At 39.1% G+C, this 27844-nt stretch overlaps 1 long non-coding RNA gene across 1 annotated transcript; it reads right to left on the bottom strand.

The window, feature by feature from the left end:
- Positions 1–1890: 1890 nt before the first annotated feature.
- Positions 1891–23620, bottom strand: LOC129498091 (uncharacterized). The gene is made up of 4 exons (XR_008662077.1): positions 23416–23620; positions 12221–12393; positions 4459–4511; positions 1891–3492 (listed from the first exon to the last, which is right to left on the bottom strand). It is a non-coding gene; the product is annotated as an uncharacterized LOC129498091 (long non-coding RNA).
- Positions 23621–27844: the final 4224 nt, after the last annotated feature.

Below are 27844 nucleotides of genomic sequence, written 5' to 3'. Positions count from 1 at the left end.
TTGAAATTGATTCCTACGAGGCACTTTGCAAGTCTTGCCTCATGTTATAGTTGTAATTTCTTCAACAGATACTTATCGAGCACCTACCATGTGCCAAATACTTATCCTGAGCACTGGCACTACAGCAGTGAACAAAACTGAAAAAAATCCCTGCTCTATAGGACTTAGCATTGTTAATAGATTTAAGTAGAAATGAAGTCCCCAGACCTTTCCAACCTGTACACCAGGATTTGTCACAAAGCTGCAAATTCACTAAATTTCATAGAGAAACAATGTAGTTTGTTGATATTTGGCTAATTGATCTGATCCTCCCTTTACAGGCTCTTCACCTTAGTGGCAAAGGGAAGGACAACTTCATTTTAGTCCAACTTAATATGTTTAGTCCAATTCAAATCTTTAGCAATCTCTTTAGGTAAATGCTCAGTTACTATGGATAAAATTCTCTATCTTTGAGAGTTCTGACTTTCCTTCTAAGATGGTTTCTGAAAACATGGGATATGTAGGAACATATTCATGTGTAGGAAAAATATTCAAAATACTTATATTTAATGACCAGTATCAATTAAAAGAGATTTTGGCCATAAATAATCAGTATGACCAGACTAGTGTATACCAGATGAATATCAGTCAGAGGTAGGAGGGCTGCTTATATGATCTCATGGGAGGAGGAAGAGACCTCAGATGGACTCATTCATTGTCCCAGAAACCCTCCTTGATCTCCATGACAGAGTGGCAGAGTGGCTATTCTAAATTATTCCTGACTATATTCAGATTTCTGGCTCCCACCATTGGAGCACATGATCCTGGTCATTTGTCTCCAAATTTAATGTCTTCAAACACTGCAGCCTCTTGGCTATGTTAATGCAGTGTATATAGAGGAAACTCCAGGTCCTTTCTCCCTGCACACTGTCACTCCCTCGCACTTTATGAGGAATCCGCAGCTTCACTTAGCCTCCTTCTTGTCGTCTTTTAGGGCCAGAATGGACAGAGACCTAAGCTGAAGGCTGGAATTCTCCAAGGGGTTGACATTCCTCTGGCCACTGGCCACTAATCTCTGTGTCCTTAGACCCTCTTAGGGATATCTGGTTGCTTCTAGGTCCTCACCACTGCTCTGCCTGTGGTTCAACCCTGGAAGCACATAGTAAGTGTGTGAAGAGGGATAAGAATATGGCATCTAATCCCTCAATCAACCTTTACTTCCTCTCCCTTAAGATGTCCAGTGTTGCTGGCTAGAAAGGTCCAGTCATGGACATTTTGCTTCCTCTTTAACTTTTCCTTTTTCCCCCTAGCAAGCTTGACCTCCCTCCATAGGTGGAAAAGTTGTTACCTTTGCATTGTGGAGGAAATTCCATGATCCTGGATTCTTTGGTCATGGTCCTCGATATACAAAAGGAGGAGATAAAGTGATCTAGAAAAATCCTTATTTTTCTTAATGCCTGGTTTTTACGACTATTGTCTTTCTAAAAGTCAGCACTGGGATTTAAATTTGATCGATGGCCAATTTGTCCTAGGCTATTCCATACTTTCTTTCCTTGGGTTGACAGACTTCAAGACTTGGCCTTAAAAGCTACAAGGAACATTTTAAAATAAATAAAAAGCATTGATTTAATATTTGGGAACAAATTTACAATGTTAACCTAAAGAATGAACTTTATTTTTTTTCCACAGGAGCTATTTCAGTATCATCTCTTGGCCATAAAAATAAATAAATCTAAACTTGGTAGAATAATTTGAGAAGACAGAGCAAATTTCCATGAAGAAATGTATAAAACTGAGAAAGTTTTAACATCACCTGTATTGTGATGTTAAAAAAAAAAAAAAGTCAATCATTGGCCAATTTACTTGAGCAGCAGAGAATAAAACCAAGAGATAATCACTTGCACTTACAAAACAAATAGCAGTTTAATTAAATTGCCCATCAAAGTCATTCTAACATATATGAAGAAGGAGACCAGTGCTAATAAAACAGATTTGAGACCTGCCTATATTATCCACAGCACCACTTCAAGCCACCATCTCTCTAAATCTCAGGAGGCCAAATTGCACAGTGGTCATGTTTCATGCTGTCCATCCAGGCCTGTCAGAAATCCCTGTCTCCTCTGCTCTTAAAAATGAACACTCTTCAACCTGGAAGATGAGTTTTTTATTAGTATTTCATGACATGCCCAGGACAGTGTCCTCTGCCCTTGGAACAAAATGAAGAACTCTGTGACAAGGCAATGATATTGTGGCAAGTGGCCCATAAGACCCTCTCATACTCTTTGGGGACCTACAGGGGAGGCAGTGATCACAGAAGCCTGGCTACTTGTTTTCTTGATGCCTGTGTACAACACAATATGGCCACTTGGAGATCCTTTCTGAAACACGAATGGTTTCTTGTTCCTTTATGGCATTTAAACATGAATTTGATGCTACTGAGCATTACCTGTCAAATGCAGTCACAGAGAAGAAATTTGAGGACAGGAATTCTAAAATATACTTACAGAAACTGAAATTTATATGAAAACAGATCCCCATTGGGCATCCCTGACTTTCCCAGGCAAGTGAATTAGGATGTCCTTGCCATCAACTCACAGAAATGGTTGATAGGGTGATGTGATATCACTTTATTCTTAATTGTTATCCTTGAGACTACCATGCATCATCTTACTCATTACATGTTATCTTGTTTTGTTGGCTATTGTTTCACTTCTGTTAGTGTGAATGCTTTATATAAAGAGCTTTTTTTGGGGTGTAGGAGACACCAACAAATGGAACTGACTTAAATGGTAATAAAGAAGGTTTATTTGTTCACATAATGGGCAATTCTAGCTGTGGCATGGGTTTTAGGAGAGCCCTGATCCAGGGGTCTGCATGGTCGACAAGACTCTTCCAAGTTGGTGGTTTATGTTAGAGCATAATTATAACTGTTATTGTTATATCTAGGTTACAGATTAGGAAAACCAAGAACCAAAGACTGGAAGTGAATTATTCAAGGTCAAATGGCAAATAAGTCACAGATCCAAGACTCGAGCCCCCATCCTGAGACTCCAAAACCAAAGAGGATATAGAGCTAAGGCTTTTTCAACAGTTTCATTTAGGTTAATAACAGACATGATATTATGATCACTGAGTACCCTGGGAAAACAATCTGCTTACGTTTATCCTTTAATTCAATGAGGATTTATTGGGAACTTATTGTGGGCCAGACACTTTTTAGCTATCTCTTGCTACATAACAAATAACCCCAAAATGTATTGCCGTAAAGCACTAATAATAGTATCTCTCATGGTTTCTGTGGGTCAGGAATGCAGACAGGACTCAGTGGGAAAGGCTTGTCTCTGCTACATGATATTTGAGGCTTTAGCTTAAAGACTCAAAGGCTAGGAGTTGGAAGATCCCCTTTTAAAATGGCTTGGTCATTTGGCTAACATGTTGGTGCCAACAGTTTGGTTCCTGTCCATGTACTCCATGGTGCTACTTGAATGTCCTCATGATACAGCAGCTGGCATTCTGTGGAATGAAAATCCAAGAGAGCAAGTCGGGAGGTGCAATGCCTTTTAATTCCTAATCTAGAAAGAGAAACACCACCATTTCCACCATGTTCCAATGGTCATACTGAGCAGCCCCGAGTCCGTGTGAGTTGGGGATAAAAGAGATGCATGAATACCAGGAAGTGAGAATCACTGTGGTCCATCTTAGCTACAACTAGTGCTTTTCCTCCACATTGTAGAAACATGGAGAAAAATCCCTACTTTATGGAGCTTGTTTACTAGTAGAGGTGCTGTAGGAAATCAGACAATTTAAAAAACAGATAGTGGCAGGTGGTAATACATGCCACTGAGAAACATAAACTTAGGAAGGTCTAGGGACATAGCCTACCCACAAGTCACTCTTGTACAAATTAGAAGAAGGTGTGTTCCTCTGGGCCAATAAATAAGGAAAAACATCCTCTACTCTCAGGCTGGTCCTGGAAAGGCATTATGGCCCTAGAAAGCATTGCAGTTTCAAATATATGATCGGAGAAATCCTCATTTTCCCTGAGCAAAAACTTGAAGGGAATGTGAGTCCGAGTCATGCTGCTATCTAGAGAAAGAGCTTTCTAGGCCACAGGAGATGTGAAGATCCTGGGATAAGGAAAAGAAGGTAGCTCTAAGGGACCAGCTTTATTTAGGTGCTTGCACTGATTTTAGGTATTTTTAAAGCTCAAGAAAGCTAACAAGGGTAAGTGATGGATACTCATTGATTTCATTTCTTCTATTTCTGGGACCCAAGTGCAATCAAATTCTCTCCAAGTTTAGCCTAGAACAGCATCTTCATATTTGCTCTATGTCTGGCCTGATACCTAGTAGGCTCTCAGAAATGGCTTATAACTGATAATTTCATATTCTCCATAGACAACCCGTAAAGTGCACATTTTATTTCATCTGTGGGTGGGTATTCGATACTGAAGTGGAGCAAATGGAAAAAGTTCCAAACCTTATTAGGATTCCAATTCTCTATCTTCCAAGGCCACTTTGTCGCCCTTGATCCTATAGCGTGGCAATAAGATCATAACAGAGATCAAATTAGAAGTATACTTTTATAACAATGCAGATCAATTCTCTGTGTTAAGCATACTATTTCATGAGAATAATTTCCCAAGGTTGTAAGAATTAAGTGAAACAATGTACATGCTTTGCACATTGTAAAGTTACAGGACTACTTTTGCTGCCTTTCATATCACTAGAATAACAGAACATTCCAATCCTGCTGAGAAAGACTATGTTGTTACTGTAAAAGAGCATAGAATAGGAACAGGAAACCTGGATAGTCCCCAACTCTGGTGATAATCAGCTGTGTGTTTGAATAATTCACGATATCTCATAGTGACTCAGTTTCTTCTAAGTAAAATAAGACCTACTAGACCCACTTCTCAGCCTTTCATTTTTGTTTTTGTTTTTGTTTTTTTCTCGCATTGAATAGACTGTCTCTTCTATAGGCGAAGTTTGACAGTGTTTTCCAAGGGGAGGTGGGCGGGGGGGATGGGGTGATTGGGTGAGGGGCACTTGACGGGATGCGCACTGGGTGTTATGCCATATGTTGGCAAGTCGAACTCTAATTTAAAAAATATGCAGAAGGAGAAGAAGAAAGAGAAGAAGAAAGAAGAAGAGGAAGAAGAGAAGGAGAAAGAAGAAGAGGAAGAAGAAAAGAAGAAAAAGAAGAAGAAGAAGAAGAAAAGAAGAAGAAAAGAAGAAGAAGAGGAAGAGGAAGAGGAAGAAGAAGAAGAAGAAGAAGAAGAATAGAAGAGGAAGAGGAAGAGGAAGAAGAAGAAGAAGAAGAAGAAGAAGAAGAAGAAAAGAAGAAGAGGAAGAAGAAGAAGAAGAAGAAGAAGAAGAAAAGAAGAAGAAGAAGAAAAGAAGAAGAAGAAGAAAAGAAGAAGAAGAAAGAAGAAGAAGAAGAAGAAGAAGAAGAAGAAGAAGAAGAAGAAGAAGAAGAAGAAGAAGAAGAAGAAGAAGAAGAAGAAGAAGAAAATTTTTGCCGTGAACCTGGGCCACGGACAGGCTCAGGTTCCGCCTTCGACCAGTAGGGGGCGCCAGAAGAACTCCCAAAGCCCGGCCAGTTCTAAAGTCCTGCACCACTGAGCTCCGGGTGGTAATTGCAAACCCGAAGTGTGCGTTTAGCCTAAGATTTATTTTTAAGAAATCCCACAACTGGCTGAAAGGATTGCTCTGTAAACAACAGGGTCCTAAGTCCTGCTCCAGCACATCTTCGCTGAGAACTCTATTTGTGACCTGGCACCCCTCACCTTGGAATGCTGGAGCAATTCTTGTGCCACTACTTCACACTTCTTAACACGAGTATCAGCGGTCAAACCAGCTGTCTTTCGTGTAAGAGTATTTAAGCTGAATTTGTAGCGAATCGCTGAGCTCTCCTGGAGCCTCTTGGTCACTGGCACGACGTTACATTGCTCTCTTTCCTTTGCTCCCTGAATGGGTGGCAGATGGTAGGATGGCTGGATGGACACGAGTAATAACCAGGCACTGGTCCACCTGAATTTTGACAGACTATACATTTAATGTCATCGTTGACTGTGAAAGACAAGGTTTCTTGAGATAAAACATCCTGTGCACACAGCAGGGGCATTCGCTCTGGGCTCCAGGTCTCCTAGCAACTGCCCTGCATTTACTTGTCCTTCCGGCACAGTTTAAACATCAACACCCGCTTGTATTTCTATCCCTCACCCCGTTACACACACGTCACAAAATCAACTCCGGGGAATAATTTACCATCATTTTGTCTCAGCAGAACATTAACCTCACGATTGTGCTCCAAGCAGTACCTGCATCCTCTTTTTACTTTTGACAAATTTGTAAAGCAGGAGGTATAGTCAGGGAGGAAAATTGCCCTTCCCTTGCAGGTGTTAAAGACATCAGACTGTTCTGAATTGTCTTTCCTAACATTCTGGAACGTTTTTTAAGACCTACAGCACTCAGAAGCCGGTAAGCTGTTTCCCGGTTTTAAAGATTCATCAACTTTATTTTCCATCTGTGGAGATAACCTAACCTGTGAATGCCCACAGCGCGCAGGAAGGCCGTTTGCGCTGGAGGGCTGCTGAGCACAACACATAATCTCTGGGCTCTTGCAGAGAGAGAATTTTGCGTGATGACTCATGCAGACAAAGCTTCAGTTCGGGCTGGAGGAGGGGGGTGGTGGTGAGGAAGGAAGAGCATATTTACAGGAAAATCACAGGGAAAGAAAAACAACATTCTTGCTTTTAAAAGGATGGGCTTATTGTCAGGTTACAATCACAGAATCATAAATGGGAAAAGCAATATGGACTTAAGGGTATCAGACCTACCCCTTTTTTAAGAAAGTCGTGAAGCCAGACAGCTTATGGGACTTGCTCGGGATTACATAGTTAATTAGTGGCAAACTGGAAGCTCCAGCCTAGTTTCTGAACCCCAGGATGCTGCCACCCTACAGTTCCCTACAGCTCCCTCTCCCTAAGCAGACTTACCATTGTGAAGAAAAACCAGGCAGCCACGCTAGTTTCCCTGATAAAGGTATTCTGCTGTCTTTCAAGTAAACACATTTATGAAAACTTTACTAATTCATAAAATAAGCAGGAAGCCCTCATTCTTTCCTATATGTGATATTTTTAATGTGATCGCTATACACTTGGGGGATTCAAAAACTGACACCGAGTTCACCCTTTGGCAAACATCTTAACGGTGCTACTTTAGAAATGAATCAACAAATCTGGCTTCAAACAACAAAGCACATTTTAAAGCCGCAAACATTTCTCTGGGGAGAGCATCCAAATTAAAACCATGCTGCTGGCCGGCCTTCGTGAGCTGCTATAACACGTCCGGCCGCATGATGGCAGTGTTCCTCGGCAAATGAGTCCGCTAGACCAGCTGGGGGGGGGGGGGAAGGGGGGGGATCTGAGCCAATGCAGATAAAACGTGATCTAGATGAAATTGCAAATATAGATTAAAATTTGGGGGGTTTTATCCACAGAAACCGTATCTTTCCTTATCATATTTTCCTAACAATGAATTTCTCTGTTCAGAATTTGCCACGGGTTTATGATGTTGTAGATGAATTTCAAGACATGAGTGGCTAACAAATACAGAAATACAGAGTTTGGAGGCGGGAAGGAGGGTGCGGGGGTTGCCCGTTTCTTGTTTGTTTGCACTGCAAGTGGTATTAAGAGCACTTAAAATAATAAACCAAATGCGTTTTGTACCGTGTGTCTTCGGATTCTTTCCAGACCATTATTGTTTTATGAGTCTCTGTCTTTGGGTGTGGGAAAGCAACACGAGCTTGCTTCTCATGCTCACAATTTTCCTCTTAGGCTGAAAATATTCCCTGTAAGACCAGAGTGAGATTTCCTGAGTCTCTTCTAAAAAGGCGTGAAGCCACAGATGGAAGCTAAAGCAGCGGCTACTGTCAGTCAAGGCCGCGGGCAAGACTGTGAAATCAAAGATTTGTTCCTGTTTCCCAGCCCCGGTCCTTTCTAGTGTCTGCACGCTGCCCCTTGATAGCTCCAGGGGGTAAAAGAGCGAGGCTTGTCCTCGAGATCTTCCTTCTATTTCTTGATCCCTCCTAGGTGGATTTTGTATTTTAAACGTAGGATGTAAGCTTTCTATAAATCTTAAAAGAGGATGAATGTCAGTTACCTGCAAGGGAATATTTTGGGACAAGCGTGCAATGCACACCTAACTCAGAACAGCTAATAGCCCTGGCAGAAAGCTATCCGATGACTCTCTGGGCCTGCCTGGCAACCCTGTCACTGCATTCCACAGTGCAACAACAATTGATGGAGTTCTCATTGTGTCTGACACTGTATTAGGCGTGGCAGAAAGATGAGTAGGGAGCAGGCCCCATCTCAAGAACTTCTGGTCCAGTCAAACAAATCAGACAATACTGGCTACACAAGAAGGCAGAAAAGGATGTACTGTGAAAGAAATACCCAACACAGGAGGGGAGGGGCTGGAATATTATACAGGGAGAGATTGCACCTTCCAGTTGAAGGATTGAGAAAGATTTCAGAAAGGAAATGGTATCTGGCATAAGATTTCAATAGACACCCAGAAGCTCGGATGACTCTGATACATTTGATTACGCCATGGCACCATCCGGGAACATACTCTCCCCTGTATCTCCATTTACCAAAGGCCCTTCCTGTCTTAACTTAGGTCAGTTGTCCCTCATGCAAAGAGTGAGGGTATGGGGGGTGAGAATGGTAATCCAATTTTACTGCAATAAGTAAAATATGAACAGGAGAAGGTAACACTGGAAACATGACTTGGGTCTATAAATATAGAAGGACTTGAATGCAAATAGAACAGTCGATGTGAAAGTCAACCTGTAGTGGGAATCACTGAGGCCAATACCCCAGGTTGTGATTTTACTTCCAAATTCCGTTTCCAGCTGGGTATGGGGAGGGACTATTAAGGAAAGATAGCCATTAAATATAATTTACGATCTATTTCTTTGCACCTGGATTATGATAATGGTTCTCAAACTTTAAGATATTTTGGAATCATCTGGAAGGCTTGTTATGTCACAGACAGCTGCCCCCCTCTCAAAGTTAAGCTGGGTGAGATCTGAGAGTTTGTTCAATGCCAGTGCTGCTGGCTGGGGGAACACACTTAAGAAATGGCTGGTTTATGGGCTCTATAGATATTTGCCAGGTTAGGGTCATACTGCATAAATACTTCTTAAGTCTCTTTTCCTTGATTGTTGTTTGTATAGTTCAATGAGCAGGAACATCAGATCATTTTTTCTTTTAACCACATTTCTCTTTGAAAAAAAAAGCATTTTACTATTGAAAACATGGCAGGCATAATGATTTAGAAACAAATTTTAAAAATTCGTTTAAAAATTTTTATTGAAGGATGCCTGGGGGGCCCAGTGGTTGAGCCTCTGCCTTCGGCTCAAGTTGTGATCCCAGGGTCCCGGGATCAAGTTCCGCATTGGGCTCACCTCAAGGATCCTGCTTCTCCCTCTGCCTAAGTTTCTGCCTCTCTCTGTGTGTCTCTCATGAATAAATAAATAAAATCTTAAAAAAATAAAAATCCTTATCAATTTGCAACTGTGTGTTAAACAATCATAACCAGTAATTGGGCCTAGAATAACTTAGAATTTTTTAAAAAATACAAAAACAATAAAGACACAAGAAAAACATTTAAATGAAATTGAGCATATCCCATTTGGTAAATGTTATTTCTTTAAAATTTAAGACATGCAAGTTATGATCAAGTACTACCATCTATATATACCCTGCTTTTACATTTTGGCAGAAAAAAAAGTGCAAACAGCCAAGAAAAAATATATAAAAATGGCTGGGGAAATCATTAAAGTGAACAGTCAGGAAAAGCTAAGGCTAAAGTTCAGGACATTTAGTCTCTTGGGAGCTAACGTGAGGTCAGGAAGGTATATCAACCTGACTATGTAATATTCGGTCTGGGCCATAGCAATCATGGGTGTGTCTTGACTCTTAGCAAATACCACACATAAAAATCCAGCTTTACAGAAAAGGTCAGGATTCATTGAATGTTAAAGCTGGAAGGAGTCTTTGGGATAATTTATGGCTTTATTTCAGAGTTGAGGAAGGCGAAGTCTAAAGATTAACCAATGTGCCCAAAGCTTCCCAGTTTCTTCTTTCCATCCTCCCACCCTGGTAACTCCATAGCCAGTGAGTAAATACCCTTCCCTCTCTGATGTCCCACACCATTCATGGGCAAAGACCACAGCCCAGCATTTGCTTACACCAGCCCTAGAGTCCCTCACTATTGTTCCCCATCTGTTGGCTCTGTCTCCAACAATGATTGCAAATGCCTCAAAAACAGGAGCCGCTTCTTCCCTTTCCTGAATTCCCTATGGATACATTAAGGGGCTGATTATTCCGTTTATATATATATATATAAAAAAGAATCTCCAAATTACAAAAGCATTCACAATGGGATCTGTATTCTATAGGCTCTTTCAGGTTGCAAGAGCAAGGGAGACCAATTGTGCCTCCCTCGTTAATGGGGGTTTATTGTGAGGACAAACGGGACGCAGACTCAGCAGCTGCACACACAGCCGGGCCCCACCGGGAACTCCTCACTGCCTGTCATTGTCCGGGGTGAACCTGTAGCTCCTGTGGCCGGCCATGCAGCTGCTCTCCTCTCTGTGCCTCGGGTCCTTCACCTCTAAAATAGAGATGATAATAATACCTATCTCATTGGCTGGTTGTGAGGATTAACTGGGTTGACATATGCAAAACCCTTACAAGGGTGTCTGGGGCATAGTAAACGCTGGAAGATGTTGACCGTCATTATTAATTCAGCGTGGCCCCACAGATCTTGAATATGAGGGCTTGGGCTCCTCTGAACCATAGATGCACAAAATTCCCTTTTTGTCTTCTTTGAGAAGTGGGCTGTTTCTCCCTTATAGTTTCTGCTCACTGGTATCATTACTGTCCTGGTGGAGAAAATCAGCTCACTACCCTTCGCTTCAGAAAAGGCCTCGGAGCAACCGATTCCATGGAAACTCACCATTGGTGAGCCATCGTTTATTCTAGTGCCAAACTGCTCAAACATTGAGACACCGGATAGAGGACTTATCAGATTGGCTTCCTTGTGCTGAGGCAGTTTGATTTCTCTCTACAAGTTTTGGCGAGTCTCGACTTGACTATAGCCTGCTGAAATTATGCAAACATCGTGGGATGGCAAATACAAATTTCCAGGAGGACCCGAGCTGGAATTTTATCTCTATACCTCTGTTGCTCTGCAGGGGCACTCCTTGGGGCCAGCCAGGAATCTAGCTGAGATTAACAGTGTTTTATCATTCTGCAAAGAGGCTCCGTTGTAGTTAACCCCTGCTGTTGAATTGGGGACCTGTCCTGGGCCTCTTTGCTCCAGGCTATGCACGTGGACCTTGGCAGAGCATCATTAGAGCCCCTATTAGTGAGAGCTGACTGCTTTCCCCTGTGAGGAAAAATATTACATTGCAGTGAAATGTAAATCCACTAACAGGCAACTGCAGATTTATAGCACTGCAGTTCCAGAGGAATCACAGGGAAATAGAATCTTCTCTCCCCTGTAGACTGGGGCTGCAAACTTCCCCAGATTGCTCAGGATTTTCACGTAAAGACCAGCTACGTAATTTGCAGGGCAGACTGCAAAACAAACGCAGGAGCTTTTGTTCAAAAAGTAATAAGACTTTCAAGATGGTGACAATAGAGCATTAACCCAAGTGCTGGGTCATTCAGACCACAGGGTCCTGAGCGACTACCCAAGTCACATGCCCCTGAAGCTGGATCTGATTCCACGCAGCACTGAAAAATGACACTTTCCATTGTGATTTGGATGCATCGTATGGCCTACACGGAGACAATATGAGCACAGATATCAGCCTCGTGTGCCCAATTCCCACAGCCCTGGGCACAACCACTGGGTGGGAGGAGAATCAAAATGGCCCGGGTTGCTGTGGCTCTGCCCACCTTTACTACTGGTAGTGTAAGTCTCCCCTAAACACATGCACACACATACACACACCACTCTTCGCTGTGAGCCTGAGGGCACTCCCCCTCCGGTTCCGGTCCTTGTGTTTTGTGCTCAGCATCCAGTAAGAGATCGAATGACACACAGTGCTTAAGACCACAGACTGGACACCACTGCTAGTTGGGCATCCCTGGGGGAGTCACCTAATCTGTCTGTGCCTTAGTTTCTTTATGTATAAAGATGTGGATAACAATAGTACCTACCTGAGAAAACATAATATGTTAGCATGCATAAAATTAGATTTGTCCTTGGCATACGGTAAATTCCAGAGATTCCAGCTGTCGTTAACCTGCCACCTTTGCGTCCACTGCAGCAACTCCTCTGTGGCTACCACCTCCATCCTCTGGACTCGGGAAGTGCACGTTGGATTCTTTACCTATTAAACAAGAGGGCATGGGGCCAGGACTCCAAATTCATCAAGAGACAACATTTAGACAGTTGTTCCTATTTCCAGATGTGGTTAGATGCACTTAAAATGTCAAGAAACATTGTAAGTACAGTACAACACAACTTTGACATTTCTTCATTTTATATATACTGGAGCCTGAAAAAAATGGAGGGGGGCTGCTCAGTGGTGTCAAAGGTCATTGACCCAACTACTCCTGACCTTCCTCTCATTTCCTTAGTTAGAAAGGCACGAACTGGAATCCACATTGTTTGGCAGATGAGGGAGTCCACAGAAAAGAGATAGGAAAAGAACATGGGGCCGAGCCAGAGGGTAAAGAAAAAGGGAGATGTTCTGAAGAGGGCATCAAGAATGAAATCACTCTGGTACCTAAGAAAGTTAGAAATGGAAATGGGACATAACATAGGAGTTGACTTTAAGGATCTAGAAGAAAACAAGAAGTTGAGCTTACTTTGCAAACAGGATACTATGCCATGAGTTCTTGTATGACTTTTCTTTCTCTTGGGCAGTGAGAGATTAGAAAGAATTTCAAATAAAACATGGAAATATCTTTCCTAATGGAAAGAAAAAAGAAAAGCCTAGCCTTAGTTTCAGATGAGTTCATGGATGGGCAATGTTTTGATAAGTCTTATTATGTAACAGCAAGCATTATCAGCCTTCCTTCCAACATGCAGCCACCACAGCTGCAAGACATGTCCAAACAGCAAACAGGAAATGAGAAAGGGGCCACCACGCAGCGGCCCCAGGGCTTTCTGGCCTCCCAGCAGTGCCAGGGGGCACAATAGGAAGATAAGGAGTCTTGAGCAAATGGTGTCCTCTCTGCTTTATAGACAAAAAGAGAATTTTATTGCACAAGGTTTATAAATGTGGCCCTGGCAACACGTTTGTTCATTTAAAAAAAAATTTAATGGGAAATTGTATTTTATTTGCTTAGATCTGTGCATTGTAAGAGTCTTTTAAAAAGCGTAAAAGAGCTCTCTTCTTGCAGCATAAAGATCAAAGAGAGTTGATTTCCTCCCATAGCTATTTCTTCAGGTGTTTTTTATTCTGAAATGTGATTTTCTTCTTCTTCTTTTCAAAATGGTGCCCAGAATGAACAAGCAATCTCTATTTAAATGTTTGCATTATATTTCTTTTGCTATTCAAGAAATTGTGTGTGCCCAGGCTTTCAGTAGTCAGATTACACTTATAAGGGAACTAGAACAAATAGTTAGAAATTGTATACCTGTAATTTGGGGGAAATATGGTCAAGATTAAAATTTTTTTAAAAAAACAACTTTTTTCTAAGAAGAGCCTCTGTGCACAGTATTAGGATGGGGCTACTTTGATTCAGAATCTGTTGTCATGGTGACAAACCTGGGTGCCTCATGGGCTCCATAAGGGAAGCTGGTGTGGTAATTATATAAGCTGAAGTGCTGCTGAATAACCCCAGGAAGGCAGGACTGCCACAGTGCAATTTCTAGGAAACCACTATTTTAAAATTCATACATCATAATGCCTTCTTCTTTTATATGGAAATCCACCATTTTTGTATGTTTTGTATATAAATCTGGTAAGACTGATATAGTGGACAATAAAATTTACTAAATTCTGAACATCAGAAATGAGCCAAATGAACCATATTGTATCCTGTTGAATTTATTTCCAAATATTCTATTTTCTTTTGAATGGAGATGGGAATGGCAATTAAATGCCTTACTGTTTCTCATAATTGCCAAGTGTGACTTGGTCCTTTTCTTTCTTTCATATGTAATATAGAATAATTATAAAGGCATAAGCAGATAATTGCTTAGAACAATAAATCAATGCCATTCTTAACTCAATAAAAAAGTTAAATTGGTCAAGCATGAAGTGCAATTAATACATATTTTTCAATGAAAAATCAGGTTAGGAGGAGGAAGTCATACAACTTTTCTCCTTTTTCACATTTTACATTTCACATTGTCACGTGTCATAAACCATGCTTCTAAGAGATAGATAACTACTCAACCTATAGGAAATCGGTGTCTGGTGATGATGTAATGTTATTTCTTCATCCAACAAATACTTATTTGATAAGAAAACTAGCTATTTCACCTCGAGCAAATTTTTTCACTTGTTTCCTTTTTCACTTTACAGTTTCCTCATCTGTAAAATGAGTTTGTACTGACAGCCTTTCCAGGTCAAACATTTCATTGTTCCAGAACTCACAAGATTATCAGTCATTTAGAACTTTTACTTTGAAGGAAGAAAACCACTATTTATGCAGTATCAATCATTTCCTGACACTGAGCCAGACATTTTGCTTAGATTATCTATGGCACTATAATGTAGGTACCATATTCCCACTTAACAGATGAAGAGACAGGTCATGACTTTAATCTGCCCAACTCAAATTTCATGTCCATTGCATTGCACCATGCTGCCCACACACTAGTGAAAAATCTGCAGCTACCTCTCTGGATGGGTTATTTTTTTTCTGATGATAAAGAAATGGAAAGCATAATGGTATTATATGTCAAAAACCCTGAGAGCATCGCTTTTTTTTTTTAATTATTAAAGAACACTGGAATCAAAGTGACAAAAGACTAAATTGAACTGTCATGAAACAAGGATGTCCAGATTCATCCAAAGGCAGTGGGATGTAGAAAGCGAATGCAATGCCGTGCAAGAACAATTCTAAAAATGTGACTCGGACAATTCGATTATTGTTTGTTAGTACCCACTTGAGTTTAGCCATACTCAAAGGATTAATCACAGATCTAGGTCTAATCAACTGAATTTTATAAAAATTAAATCCCGGTAAAAATAATTACTGTAATGAGCACTTAACATGACAGATATGACTTACTGCAGGCTTTCTTCATTAACCTCAGTGTTTTTCCTATTGCTCTCCTGAAAGCACTTTCCCTCTCCCTCTATTTGAAGATGAGGCTGATAATGATGCTACCATTCAGGTGTCCACATTTGTTTTCAAAACCATTGTGTATTATGCAGGCTGCCTCCATTACATACATAGTTTTCTCTTCAGTAGTTTTATATACTTTTTCTGAATCAATACTGGCCCTTTCCTGTTCTATCCAAAGAAGAGGCCCCTCAAATGCTTTATAACTCAGTGAATGCAATTCTGCCTCTTTATCTTTGAGACTTTTTTTGCCTCAAGTCCCACTGTTATACCCCATCTCGTTTTTTGTTGTGTGAAAGAGTGGTCCGATGACAGATTTCATTTCCCAGAATTTATTACCTATTGTGTATTTGCTGTTCAGTCACAATGACCCCATCTGCATTTAGGTTGAATGGGGGGCCCCACCCTGACCCAATTTAATAAAAAAATAATGAGGCCACTCAAAGCTCATAGATGTGTCAGCACTATGAAAAGGGTCTATAATCAATGCAAATGTGATGTTTTCCTGCTTTGTGGAGCACAGAGGTTTGACACCCATCTCTTTTGCTGGATCAAATCAGACTCCCTCTCTGCTTTGAGAATCTAATGAAAGGTATGGACTCTCCCCCTCAAAAAAAAAAAATGCATGTGGCTGGATAATTTATTGAAATGTTAATTGGTGGGTTGTTTCATGCTCTATTTTTCCCTCCCTCCTGTTCCAAGAATGTGGTCAAGCCTCTTGAGATGTGAATGCTGCCCGGAGGTTGTCGAGAGCACAACCTGCCAATCCATTCACAGGAGGCCTCCTGAAAAGTTCAGGATTATTTGTACAGTGCCCAAAGATGGGGCTGGCAAAGTGTCCGTAATGACCACACTTGGATCTCCTGCTGTCCAAGGCAGAACAGGCGCTTGAGGTCAAGTTTAATTTGATTTAAAGTTTATTAAATAATATGATATTTTTGCACCCTTGTGTGTAGATATAAGCTCTCATCTTCGGTATAGTTCGATGTTTCCAGACACAATTTTACATAATATTTCTAAGGATTCGTGACCCTCGCCCCCAACCCATCCTACCCCCACTCTCTGAGGTCAATAGTAAGACTTTTAACATTTATTTAGCGCTTACTATTGAGCCTTAACAAAGAATAATTCATTTATTGTTCCTGAAAAGAAATAAGGGTTGAAAGGTTTAATAATTTTCCGAAGGTCACACAAGCTTATTGATAGAGGCAGGATTTGAATCCACAAACATGTGTAGCAATTAAGTTATACTTAAGCCATTCCACTAAGATGCTCTCCTCAGGACTAGATCTTATTTCTCCTGTATCTTTCTTAGTCTCCTAAAGAGAAGAAGAAGGAGAAGGAGAAGGAGAAAAGGAGAAGGTGAAAGAAGAGAAAAGGAGAAAAGGAGAAGGAGAAGAAGAAGAAAAAGAAAAAGAAAATCCTTTAGTAATCCACAACCCTGAACCTGGTCAAAATATATTCAATGCAAAGCCCCATTCAGAGACCAGGGACCATTCATACTATGACTTGTGAAAAGAGGCCCCTGCTTTGTGCCATCACCTGATAGACCCAGCACCCAGCACACCTTTTAGAAGAGTGGCCTCCACTCACTGTCTTTTTGCCTCTCAAGACTTGAGATTCCTTATCAGAAAAATGGGGATGATAAAAATACCTATTATATGAGATTGCTGTGTAAATTATATAAAAAGCCGGGCACATTAACTACTTGGCCTGGAGCCTAGTACGTGGTAAGAGTTCAATAAACAGAAGCTCATTATTATAATTAAGCCACACTATTCTAACTGTGAAGACTTGCCCTCAGTTGATATTTGTTTGTAAGCAGACAAAGCTGCTGGTCTGAGTCTTCTGTGACTCTTTTAAGTTTGTAAATTCCTCTTTTGCACTACCAGAGTATTTTGAACATATCTCATTGTTGCGTTTTAAATCCCATTAAATAAATAAATAAATCCCATAAAAAAATTGTATTTTCATATATCTGTTTTCCCTAACTAGACTGATAACATCAAGTTGATATTTGACATCTCAGTAGCTAGGCCAGGAGCAAGCACTTAGGCCAGAGCCTCCAGGGGCATTGATACTGTATTCATTGTAAATAGTGCCCTCCCCCACCAGTTGTACCTTGCTGTGACCTGGGTATTCCCAGAATAAAATATGGCTCTAATAATAATGGTTCTCTGTGTTGGAATATTAGGCATGAAATCACATTTGAAATGAATAAAAAAGAATAAACTTCTGTATTTTCAAATATCTTCCCACCTCCTATTAACTTTTCCACCCAGCTTTGTTGAGATACAACTGACATATAAGAATTAATGTTTTTTCTGATTCTCCTAAAGGTGTCATTTAATCTCCTAGCATAACAGAAAACATGGAAAATATCAGTATTCCTAAAGGCAACATGCATTCAGCCATCAAGTGGACTAAAGATTTTGTTAGATGTCCTTTTAAGATTTGATTTAGAGTTTAGTATTGAGAAAAATAACGTATCATTGACAAAATATAAAACTTCTTGCCCTTTCCCCAGTTTGTATAAATTGAGATCATTATAAGTCAAGATTGCTAACATAAAATGTCTTCAAAGTTCGTGCATAGAACTCCTGTACCAGTCATTTAAATGAATTCTCAAAGACTTGAAAAGAATCCTGATTTCATTCAATTTACCATTGATGTGTTTCATGGAGAGAAAGGTTGACTATTAACAAAATAGACTTGAGGAAAGGTTTCAGAGAAAGAAAATGAAAAGCATTTAAATTTTAAAATGTAAATCAAGCTTTTAGCTTTACAACAGAATATAATTCAGGCCAGACTAATTTCAAATTTATGATAATTTCATTAGCTGCATTGAAGCTTTCCTTGATCCAATCTGTAAAAGAGTAGTTTGCCAATTAATAATTACAAAATATGGGAGATATTTAAGGCATTGTTTTCAAGCACTATTGCATTTGTTGTTTTCAAGCACCATTTGCTCACAAGCTGCTAATTATAATTTTAATTCATTTATTAATCTAAGTCTAACAGAATCTCTAGTAATGCTTTATTATTCATTACTAATGTTATTGTAATTACTTAAAAATTATATAAATGCATTTATGTTCAAATAATATAATCCAGAATTTTTAAGGTAATTAAACTTCATTTTCTGGTATAGGCTTTGTGTTAGCTTTCAATTTACTCAAAAAGATTTAACAGACAATCTCTAAATTCATACTCTCAATTGTGTGAAGGATTGAACTGCCATGAAAAAGTAAGTAAATAAAACATTTTTACAAATATGTTAAAAGCCTGTCAATTATTTCTTTTTACTAAGTTGCAAAATTTTTATCTGTCTTAAATGTTCACTCATCAGATAAAATAATTTGTTTAAGCTTCCTAATGCAATTGGACATCTTTCTACTTTAATTAAAATTCTTACATGCCCACAACTGTCATCATTTTCTTTTGTTTCTCAAGCTGTCCATGTTAATTTCAGTGATAAAATAGTAAGTAACAGCAATTATTATAATGGGTGATTAAATTAAACACAACTTCTATCAATCTATGGTTGCTTTTCAAATGGTACTATTTTTTTCTATAAGTAGTTTTATGAATCTCACCAATCTTCTAATCTTCCCCCTTAAGCAAAATCTTTTTAGAAGTCAAAAAAAAGACAAATCTTTTTAGAAGTCACCCTGAGACCCTCCTTTTACTTTTCTCTGGATTTCCCTTGGGATTCCCACCTAAATTCTGTCTCTTTCCCCTTTTTATTTGCTTTTTATCTCAACTGTTGCCATGGAATCAACTGTAGCAATGATCCCCAATATCCCCAATCAATAGTTGTCTGATTTCTCAGAAGCAGCTCAATGCAACAGCTCAGCGTGTCTCTGTGGTATTTATTTATATATGTAAACCCAGCGTAATCCCAATTTTAATATTTAAATACTTTATTAATTGATGCATATGTTTTTGCTAAAGTTTATGTTTCTTTGCATAGAATTTTTTTAAAAGATTTTATTTATTTATTCATGAGAGAGAGAGAGAGAGAGAGAGACAGGCAGAGAGAGAAGCAGGCTCCATGCAGGGAGCCTAACGTGGGACTCGATCCCAGGTCTCCAGGATCAAGCTCCAGACTGAAGGCATGCTAAACCACCGAGCCACTGGGCTGCCCTGCATAGAATTTTGTTATTCTCAGTAAGCATGATCTGTTAAATGACAACATAAATTCACAGAAATAAATGTTTTATATATTCTGGTTCTAGACAACAGGCTGATCCCATGTGGAAACCTCTATCTTCCACAGTGAATATCTAGAAATAACAGAAAAAAGGTGGGATTTAAAAATCTATTACCATAGAGCAAAACATGAATGAATAATCTTGGAGGAATACTAGGAAGATTTTAAGAGAACATACAGAATTAAATATGGGATAAAAACTGCTAAAACATAAATAAGCTAATACACAAGCTACTAACAAGAGTGCTTCTCTGGAGCCTGCTGGTTCCAGATGAAATGGAGGAAACACATCCATTTTATTCTTTCCAGTAATCACAATAAAAAAATCTCAGAAAACTGGGCAGCCCTGGTGGCACAGCGGTTTAGTGCCACCTGCAACCCAGGGTGTGATCCTGGAGACCCGGGATCTAGTCCCACGTCAGGCTTCCTGCATGGAGCCAGCTTCTCCCTCTGCCTGTGTCTCTGCCTCTCTCTCTCTCTCTCTCTCTCTCTCTCTCTCTCTCTCTCCGAATAAATAAATAAAAAATCTAAAAAAATCTTAGAAAACTAATGTAAGACACAGAACCATCTGAAGGGAAAAGAAAATAAGGTGGAATGGTAAAGGACCTTGGGACTTAAGGAACAAGCTGACAGTGAGTTCCCTGAGTTTTTTCTTGCCTCATAAATACCACAGTCTGAATGCTTATAATCTAGAAACACCAAGAGTCACAGACAGAAAATATCACCGAGAAAAGTCAGCTTTCTCTAGGCAGAGGATCAGGAAAAGGGTGATCCAACAAGACAGAAACACTTTAACCACATCTCCCTGTTCCTGAGGTAAACAGCAGGAGAAACACCACATGCCTCTCCCACCACGATGGACACCACAATCCAGGGTCAATTAGCAGTGCTGTTTTTTGCACTTCCCTCTGTCACGAGGAGTTGTCTCTCCCCAGAGAAACTATGGGCAGAACTCTGACCTCCACACACTCTTTTCAGCAACAAGTAATGCTCTTCCCTGCAGAGTCTTGGAACATAACTGACTTTGACTCTCTTTCAACTAACAAGAAAGTGCTCCTTGCCCAGAGAGAACTATGACTTACAATCCCACTTCAGTTACTGGGAGGGAACCATCCCCACATGAGTCAGAAAGTAAAACCTTATCTTCCAAACTCTGCCATGCAAGAGAGAGGTAGTGCCCCTTCACCTACACAGATAGTGCTGAGAGACTGTGGCATGCAGTGTTGTCATCTGAGTAACAGAGGCAGAGCAGATCAGAATAGCATGGCAGAGGCTTGACAAACTAAACTGAAATTTGAACATGTGCACACAGAAAGGAGCACCAAATATGAATCATGAACCTAACCAGGTTGCTAAAAAAGATTTTATACGAACTAAGGTCTTATAACACAACTCTCAAAATGTCCAAGATACAGTACAGAATTTTGTCTTATGAAGAACCAAGAAAATGTAGACTCAAATGAGAAAAGACAAATAACAGTTGACAAAACCTAGATGACACAGATGTTTGAATTGTCTAAATAATATTTTCAAGAAGCTGACAAAAATGCTTAAACAAGCAATTATGAACACTTTGGAACAAATAAAAATTAGAAAATATCAAAGAATTAGATGTAAAGAAAAACTAAATGAAAAGTCTACACCTGAAAAATACAACAGTCTACATAAAAAAACTTCAGTGGATGGGTTCAATAACAGAATGGAAATCCCAAGGAAAGAATTAGTGAAATCTAAGGTAAGTTAACAAATTATTCAAACAAAGGAGAAGGAAGGAGAAGGAGAAGGAGAGAAAGAAAGAATTTTTAAAAATAAATTGAGCCCTAGGGACCAATGGGATACTAACAAGAAATTTAACATTCATGTCATCAAAGTTCCAGGAGGAAAACAAAAACAAGAAAAAACAAAACAAAAAAAGGACTAAAAAAAATATTTAAAGCAAATGGCTAAAAACTGCCCACACTTGATGAAAGTATAAATCTACAGACTCAAAAAGCTGAGTGAACCACAAATAAAAGCAATCCATACCTAAATATATCATAGCCTAAATTCTGAAAACTGAAGACAGGAGAAAAACTTTTAAAAGCAGGAAGAAAAAAAAAAAAACCCTATTATATTACCTACAGAAGAATAATGATTCAAATATTAGCTGGTTACTAATTAGAAATCATGGAGGTCAGAGAAATTGGTACAAAATTTTGCAAGTGCTGAAAGAAGTGTCAACCCAAAGTTCTATAGCCAGTAAAAATATGCTTCAGAAATAGGAAAAAATCAGTATATTCAACATTAAAAACAAAGGCTAAGAGAATTTGTCATCAACAAAATAAAAGCATACCCGAAAGAAACACTTCACACAGAGGAAAACTAAGAACATCAGAAATGAAGAAAGAACAATGTAAAGGGTAAAAATATTGGTAAGTCCAACGGAGTTTTTCCTTGCAATTTTTTTAAAAAATTGTGTTTAAGGGATGCCTGGGTGGCTCAGTGGTTGAGCATCTGCCTTTGGCTCAGGGTGTGATCCCAGACTCCTGGGATCGAGTCCCACATTGGGCTCCCCACGGAGGACAATCTCCCTCTGCCCGTGTCTTTGCCTCTCTCTCTCTGTGTCTCTCATAAATAAATAAATAAAACCTTTAAAAAATTGTGTTTAACATAAAAGTAAAAAATTATAACAATGTCTGATACAGTTCTCAATGTATATGGAAGTAATATTTTAGGACAACTATATTATAAAAGGAAGGGTAAAGTAACCTAAATGGTGGTGATGTATCCACATCCCACTTGAAGTGGGCAAATTCTCCTAACAGTAAGACTACAATAAACTATACTTATTATAGTCCATAGAACAACTGCTTAAAAAATTCTATGAAGAGACAGACTCGATAAATAACACTACAGATAATCAAAATGGAATATTAAAAAAGTATTCAGGTAGCCCAGAGAAAGGCAAAGGGGACCTGAAGAATAAATAAACAGAGGGATAACACAAAACAAATAATAGTACAGCAGGCATAAATTCTGCAATGTTGATAATTACCTTAAATCTAAAAGGCCTAATCACATCGATTAAAAGACAAAGATTGGCTTGCCAGAAGGATTTTTAAAAACGACATAATTGACTACATGGTAAATATGAAATATGTCTCAAATGTAATGCTATAATATATGATATATACAATGTAGCTTAAATGTAAAAGGATAGAAAAAAGATAGCATGAACTAAACACTCATCAACAGAAAGTTGAAGTGGTTATGTTAATATCAGATGAAGAAGACTTCAGAAAAAATAATTTATCAGGGTCAAAACAAGACATTATACAATGCTACAAGGGTCAGTTAGCCAAGAGACATAACAATCTTATATGTGTATTCAGCAAATAGAACTACAAAGTACTCAGAGCAAAAACAAGAATGAACAGAGAAATAGAGAAATTCACAATTACAGTCAGGGACTTTAACACCCCTTTGTTAGAATTTGTAAAAACAGTAGAAAAAAATGTCAACAAGGATTTTAAAGAATTGAACAATATTACCAACCAGTGAAATCTAACATAGTCAAGAGAACATTTCACCAAAACAACAGAACCTGTATTCTTTTTAAGTGTTCACAGAACATTCATCAGAGATTTTTCTTAAATCATAAAATGAATCTTAACTAATTTAAAAGAATTGGAATCATATAAAATATGTTATCTGACCATAATGGAATCAGACTAGAATTCAACAAAAGAAAGAGAACAGAAAAATCTCTAAGCACTTAGAAATCATATAAGGAAGTTCTAAATAATCCATGTGTCAAATAAGTAGTCTTGAGAGAGAGCTTATGAAAAAATCAACTGAGTTCAAATGAAAACACAAAACTGTGGAAAACTATAATGAAATACCACTGCATACTTACCGGGAAGGAAAAAAAAAAGTGACAACATCAAATTCTGGTGAAAATCTGAAGAAACTAAATCTTTCACACATTTCTGATTGGAATGTAAAATGGTATAGCTACTCTGGGAAACAGTTTGACAGTTTCTTTAAAAACTAAACATGCAACTATTGCACTACCCAGTGATTGCACTCCTGGGTATTTATCTTAGAAAAATGAAAACTTGTGCTCACACAAAAGTCAACAGATGAATGTTCATAGACGCTTCATTTGTTACAACTGAAAACTGGAATCAGTCCAGAGTCCTTCAACGGGTGAATGGCTTAACAAACTGGTATTCACTGACCATGGAAAACTACTCAGCAAGTATTTAAAAATGAACCCTGATCCTGGATGAATCTCCAGGAAGTTCTGCTGATCAAAAAAAGTCAAGCCCTTTAAGATTACATCGGTATGATTCTACTTTTAAACCAATTTTGAAATGACGATTTTAGAAAAGGAAGGCAAACCAGTGCGTCAGGGAAAGGAAGCTTGGCAAAAGGGGGGGGGGGGTTGATATAAAAGAGCCACATGAGGGACCCTAGTGGCAGTGGTGTTGGAATTCTTCACTATCTTGACTGTGGTGGTGGATACACGAACACATACAGATGTCAAATTGTGTAGTACTTATACATGTACCCAAAAGAGTACAAGTAAAACTGGGAAAATCTGAATAAAATCAATGGATTTTCTCAATGTCAATATCCTAGTTGTGATATTATGCTGTAATTTTTTGAAATATTGTCTTTGAGGATAACTAGGCAACACGCACAAGGGATCTCTCTGTATGGCTTCTCACCACTGCATGTAAACCTACAATTATGTCAAGAAAAATTTCAGTCAAAAATATCTGTGCTGAGGCCCCTGGGTGGCTCAGTGGTTGAACGTCTGCCTTCGGCTCAGGGCATGATCCCGGGGGTCCAAGCATCGAGTCCCACATCAGGCTCCCTGCGGGGAACCTGCTTCTTCCTCTGACTGTGTCTCTGCTTCTCTCTCTGTGTCTCTCATGAGTGAATAAATAAAATATTTTTTAAAAATATCTGTGCTATGTGGCTAAAGCAGTGCTTAGAAGAAAATGTATGGGAATAAAATGCTTAAACTTTAGCACAGTTGCCAGTAATTTTTGCTCACAAAGCCCTGTTTGTGCAGAAGCATGAAAATAATAGCTGTTTCTAAACAAATATGTATGGTAGATTTATTTTTTATTATTTTATTATTATTATTTTATTATTTTTTATTATTTTTTTAAGATTGTATTTATTTATTCATGAGAGCCACAGAGAGAGAGAGAGAGAGGCAGAGACACAGGCAGAGAAGAAGCACGCCCCATGCAGGGAGCCCGCCGTGGGACTCGATCCCAGGTCTCTGGGATCAGGCCTTGGGCTGAAGGCGGTGCTAAACTGCTAAGCCATCCGGGCTGCCCATGTATGGTAGATTTAAATGTAAAATGTAATACTATAAAACTTTCAGAAGAAAGTCTCCGTGACCTAAAGTTAGGTGAGGAGTACCTAGATATGAATTGAAAGACATGATTCAAAAATAAATTAGTGAACTGGAACTCACCAGAGTTTAAGACATTTGCTCTGTAAAATAGCCTACTAAGAAAATGAAAAGACTAACCGAAGACTGAGAACAATATAAACATATTTGCAAATCATATATTCAATATAACACTCATATCCTGAATATTTAAACATTCTAAACTCAAAAGTGGAACAATCCAATTAGAAGTGCATAAAAGATTTGAATGAACAAATTCAGCAAAGAAAATATATGAATGTTCATATAAAAGTGTTCAATAGGGCAGCCTGGGTGGCTCAGTGGTTTAGTGCCGTCTTCAGCCCAGGGCGTGATCCTGGAGACCCAGGATCGAGTCCCACGTCAGGCTCCCTGAATGGAGCCTGCTTCTCCCTCTGCCTGTGTCTCTGCCTCTCTCTCTCTCTCTCTCTCTCTCTCTCTCTCTCTCTCTGTGTGTGTGTGTCTCATGAATAAATAAATAAAATCTTTAAAAAAATTTTTTAAGTGTTCAATATCATTAGTATCATAGGCAGAATAATAACCTCCAAAAGATGTCCAACTCCTAATCCCTGGAACCCATGAATATATTATCTTACTTGGCAAAAGGGACCTTTTCAATGTAATTAAGATTAAGGACCTTGAAATGGGGAGATCATTCTGGATTACCCAGGTTAGCTCAGTCTGATCATACAAGTCATAAAAAAGGTGAGAACTTTTCCTGGCTACAGTCACAGAAAGGCCACAACAGAATAAGAATCAGAGAAATACCATATTGCTGGTTTTGAAGGAAGAAGGAGAGCCACAAGCCAAGGAATGCTGGTGACCTCTAGAAGGAAACAGATTCTCCCCTAGACCTTCCAGAAAGGAATGAAAGCCCTGCCCACACCATGATTTTAACCCAGGGATACCTGTTTCAGACCTCTGACATACAGAACTATAAAACAATTTTTTTTTTGTTGCTCTAAGATGCTAAAGTGTGGTGATTTCTTACGGCAGCAATAAAAAGCGAATACAAATAGTCATCACAGAAATGCAAATTAAATCCATGACCATCTACACACCTATCAGAATAGCTAAGGTAACAATTACTGACAACAGCAAACACTGGTGAAGATGCAGAGAAATCAGGTCTCTCATGAATTGCTAATGGGAATGTAAAATGGTACAGATACTTTAGGAAACAGTTTAAAAGTTTCTCAAAAAACTAAACATGCAATTATCACATGATCCAGCAACTCTACTCTTAGGCATTTATCTCAGAGAAATGAAAATGTATGTTCATGCAAAATCTGTAAAGTAGTATTCATTGAAGGCTTATTTGTAATAGCCCAAAGCTGGAAACAATCCATATGTCCTTCAATGGATGAACAAATAAACCGTGGTACATCCATACTACGGAATAATTCTCAGCAATAAATAGAAACAAAATGCAACAACTTGACACATGCAAGAGCATTATTCTGAGTGGAGAAAACCAGTCACTCTCCAGGGGTTAAATACTGTATGATTTCATTTGCATAACATTCTCAAAGTGACAAATTCTAGAGATGGAGAACAGATCAGTGGGAGCCAGGGATTAGGGTTGCAGAAAATGTGTGTTCACTGAGGGATAACATGAGGGATTTTATTTGTGATGATGAAACAGTTCTGTATTCTGATTGTGATGATAATTATTGAATCTATGTGATGAAATCTCCTAGAACTACCTTCCCCCCAAATATGCAGTATATAGCAGTAGCGTGGGCAGCCCCAGTGGCGCAGCGGTTTAGGCGTGATCCTGGAGACCCTGCATCAAGTCCCATGTCAGGCTCTTTGCATGGTGCTTGCTTCTCTCTCTGCCTGTGTCTCTGCTTCTCTCTCTCTCTCTCTCTCTCTCTCTCTCTCTCTTTCTCTGTGTCTCTATAAATAAATAAATAAATAAATAAATAAATAAATAAATAAATAAAGTCTTAAAAAAAAAAACCAAACCATTATAGCAGCAGCGTTCACAATAGCCAAGATGTGGAAACAACCCAAATGTCCATCAACTGATGAATGGATACACAAAATGTGGTGTATGAATACAGTGGAATATTATTTGGCCATAAAAAGGAATGAAGTACTGATACATGTTATAACATGGATGAAAACATTAGGCAAATCTAAAAAGACAGAAGATAAACTAGCGATTGCCTGGGACCGGAGGGTGGTGAATCAAGAGTAAACGCTAATGGATGTGGTTTTCCTTTTTTGGAGGTAATGAAAATGTCCTAAAATTAGATTCTGTTGATGGTTGCACAACTCTGTGAATATGGTAAAAATCATTGAATCGAAAACTTCAAATGGGCAACATTGGCGGTATATATATCTGGTATATGAATCATATCTCAATAAAGCTCTCTTTTTTTCTTAAAGGAGTGCATGAAAAAACTGATGAAATCTGAATCAGGTCCATATTCGAGTTAATAGCATTATAGCAAACATGAGTTCCTTGGCTCCCACAAGGTACTGCATACATTGTACTGAGTGCAGGAAATATAGGAATTCTTTGAACTGTTTTGCAACAGCCTGTGTATCTGAAATGGTCTCAAAATAATTTAAAGAAAAGGATGCTGCTTCATGCACATGGATGAAAGATATTTGAAGTAAGGAGGAGAGAGCCCTGGGGCACTGAAGGTAAGATAATAGGGTTGCTACAGTGGGAGCAGCCAAGTAGGTCAAGCATTCCATGTTTCTCTCTGTGTAAAGCAACAAGCAAGAGTGGTGCCAGCTCTCAGGCCACAACAATGCATGTAGGGCCTCTACTGAAAAGGAAGGACTGAGACCTCAGAGTATTGGTCACAGTCAGGAGGAATGAACAGGGTCCATCTCAGAGACTGGCTATAGGTACATCCCAATCGGGAGTCTATTCTGG

This window comes from Nyctereutes procyonoides, unplaced genomic scaffold (genome assembly GCF_905146905.1).
Source record: "Nyctereutes procyonoides isolate TBG_1078 unplaced genomic scaffold, NYPRO_anot_genome, whole genome shotgun sequence".
NCBI lineage: Eukaryota > Metazoa > Chordata > Mammalia > Carnivora > Canidae > Nyctereutes > Nyctereutes procyonoides.
Note: the sequence above shows the minus strand (reverse complement) of the source record. Positions and strands in the feature narration are given on the sequence as shown.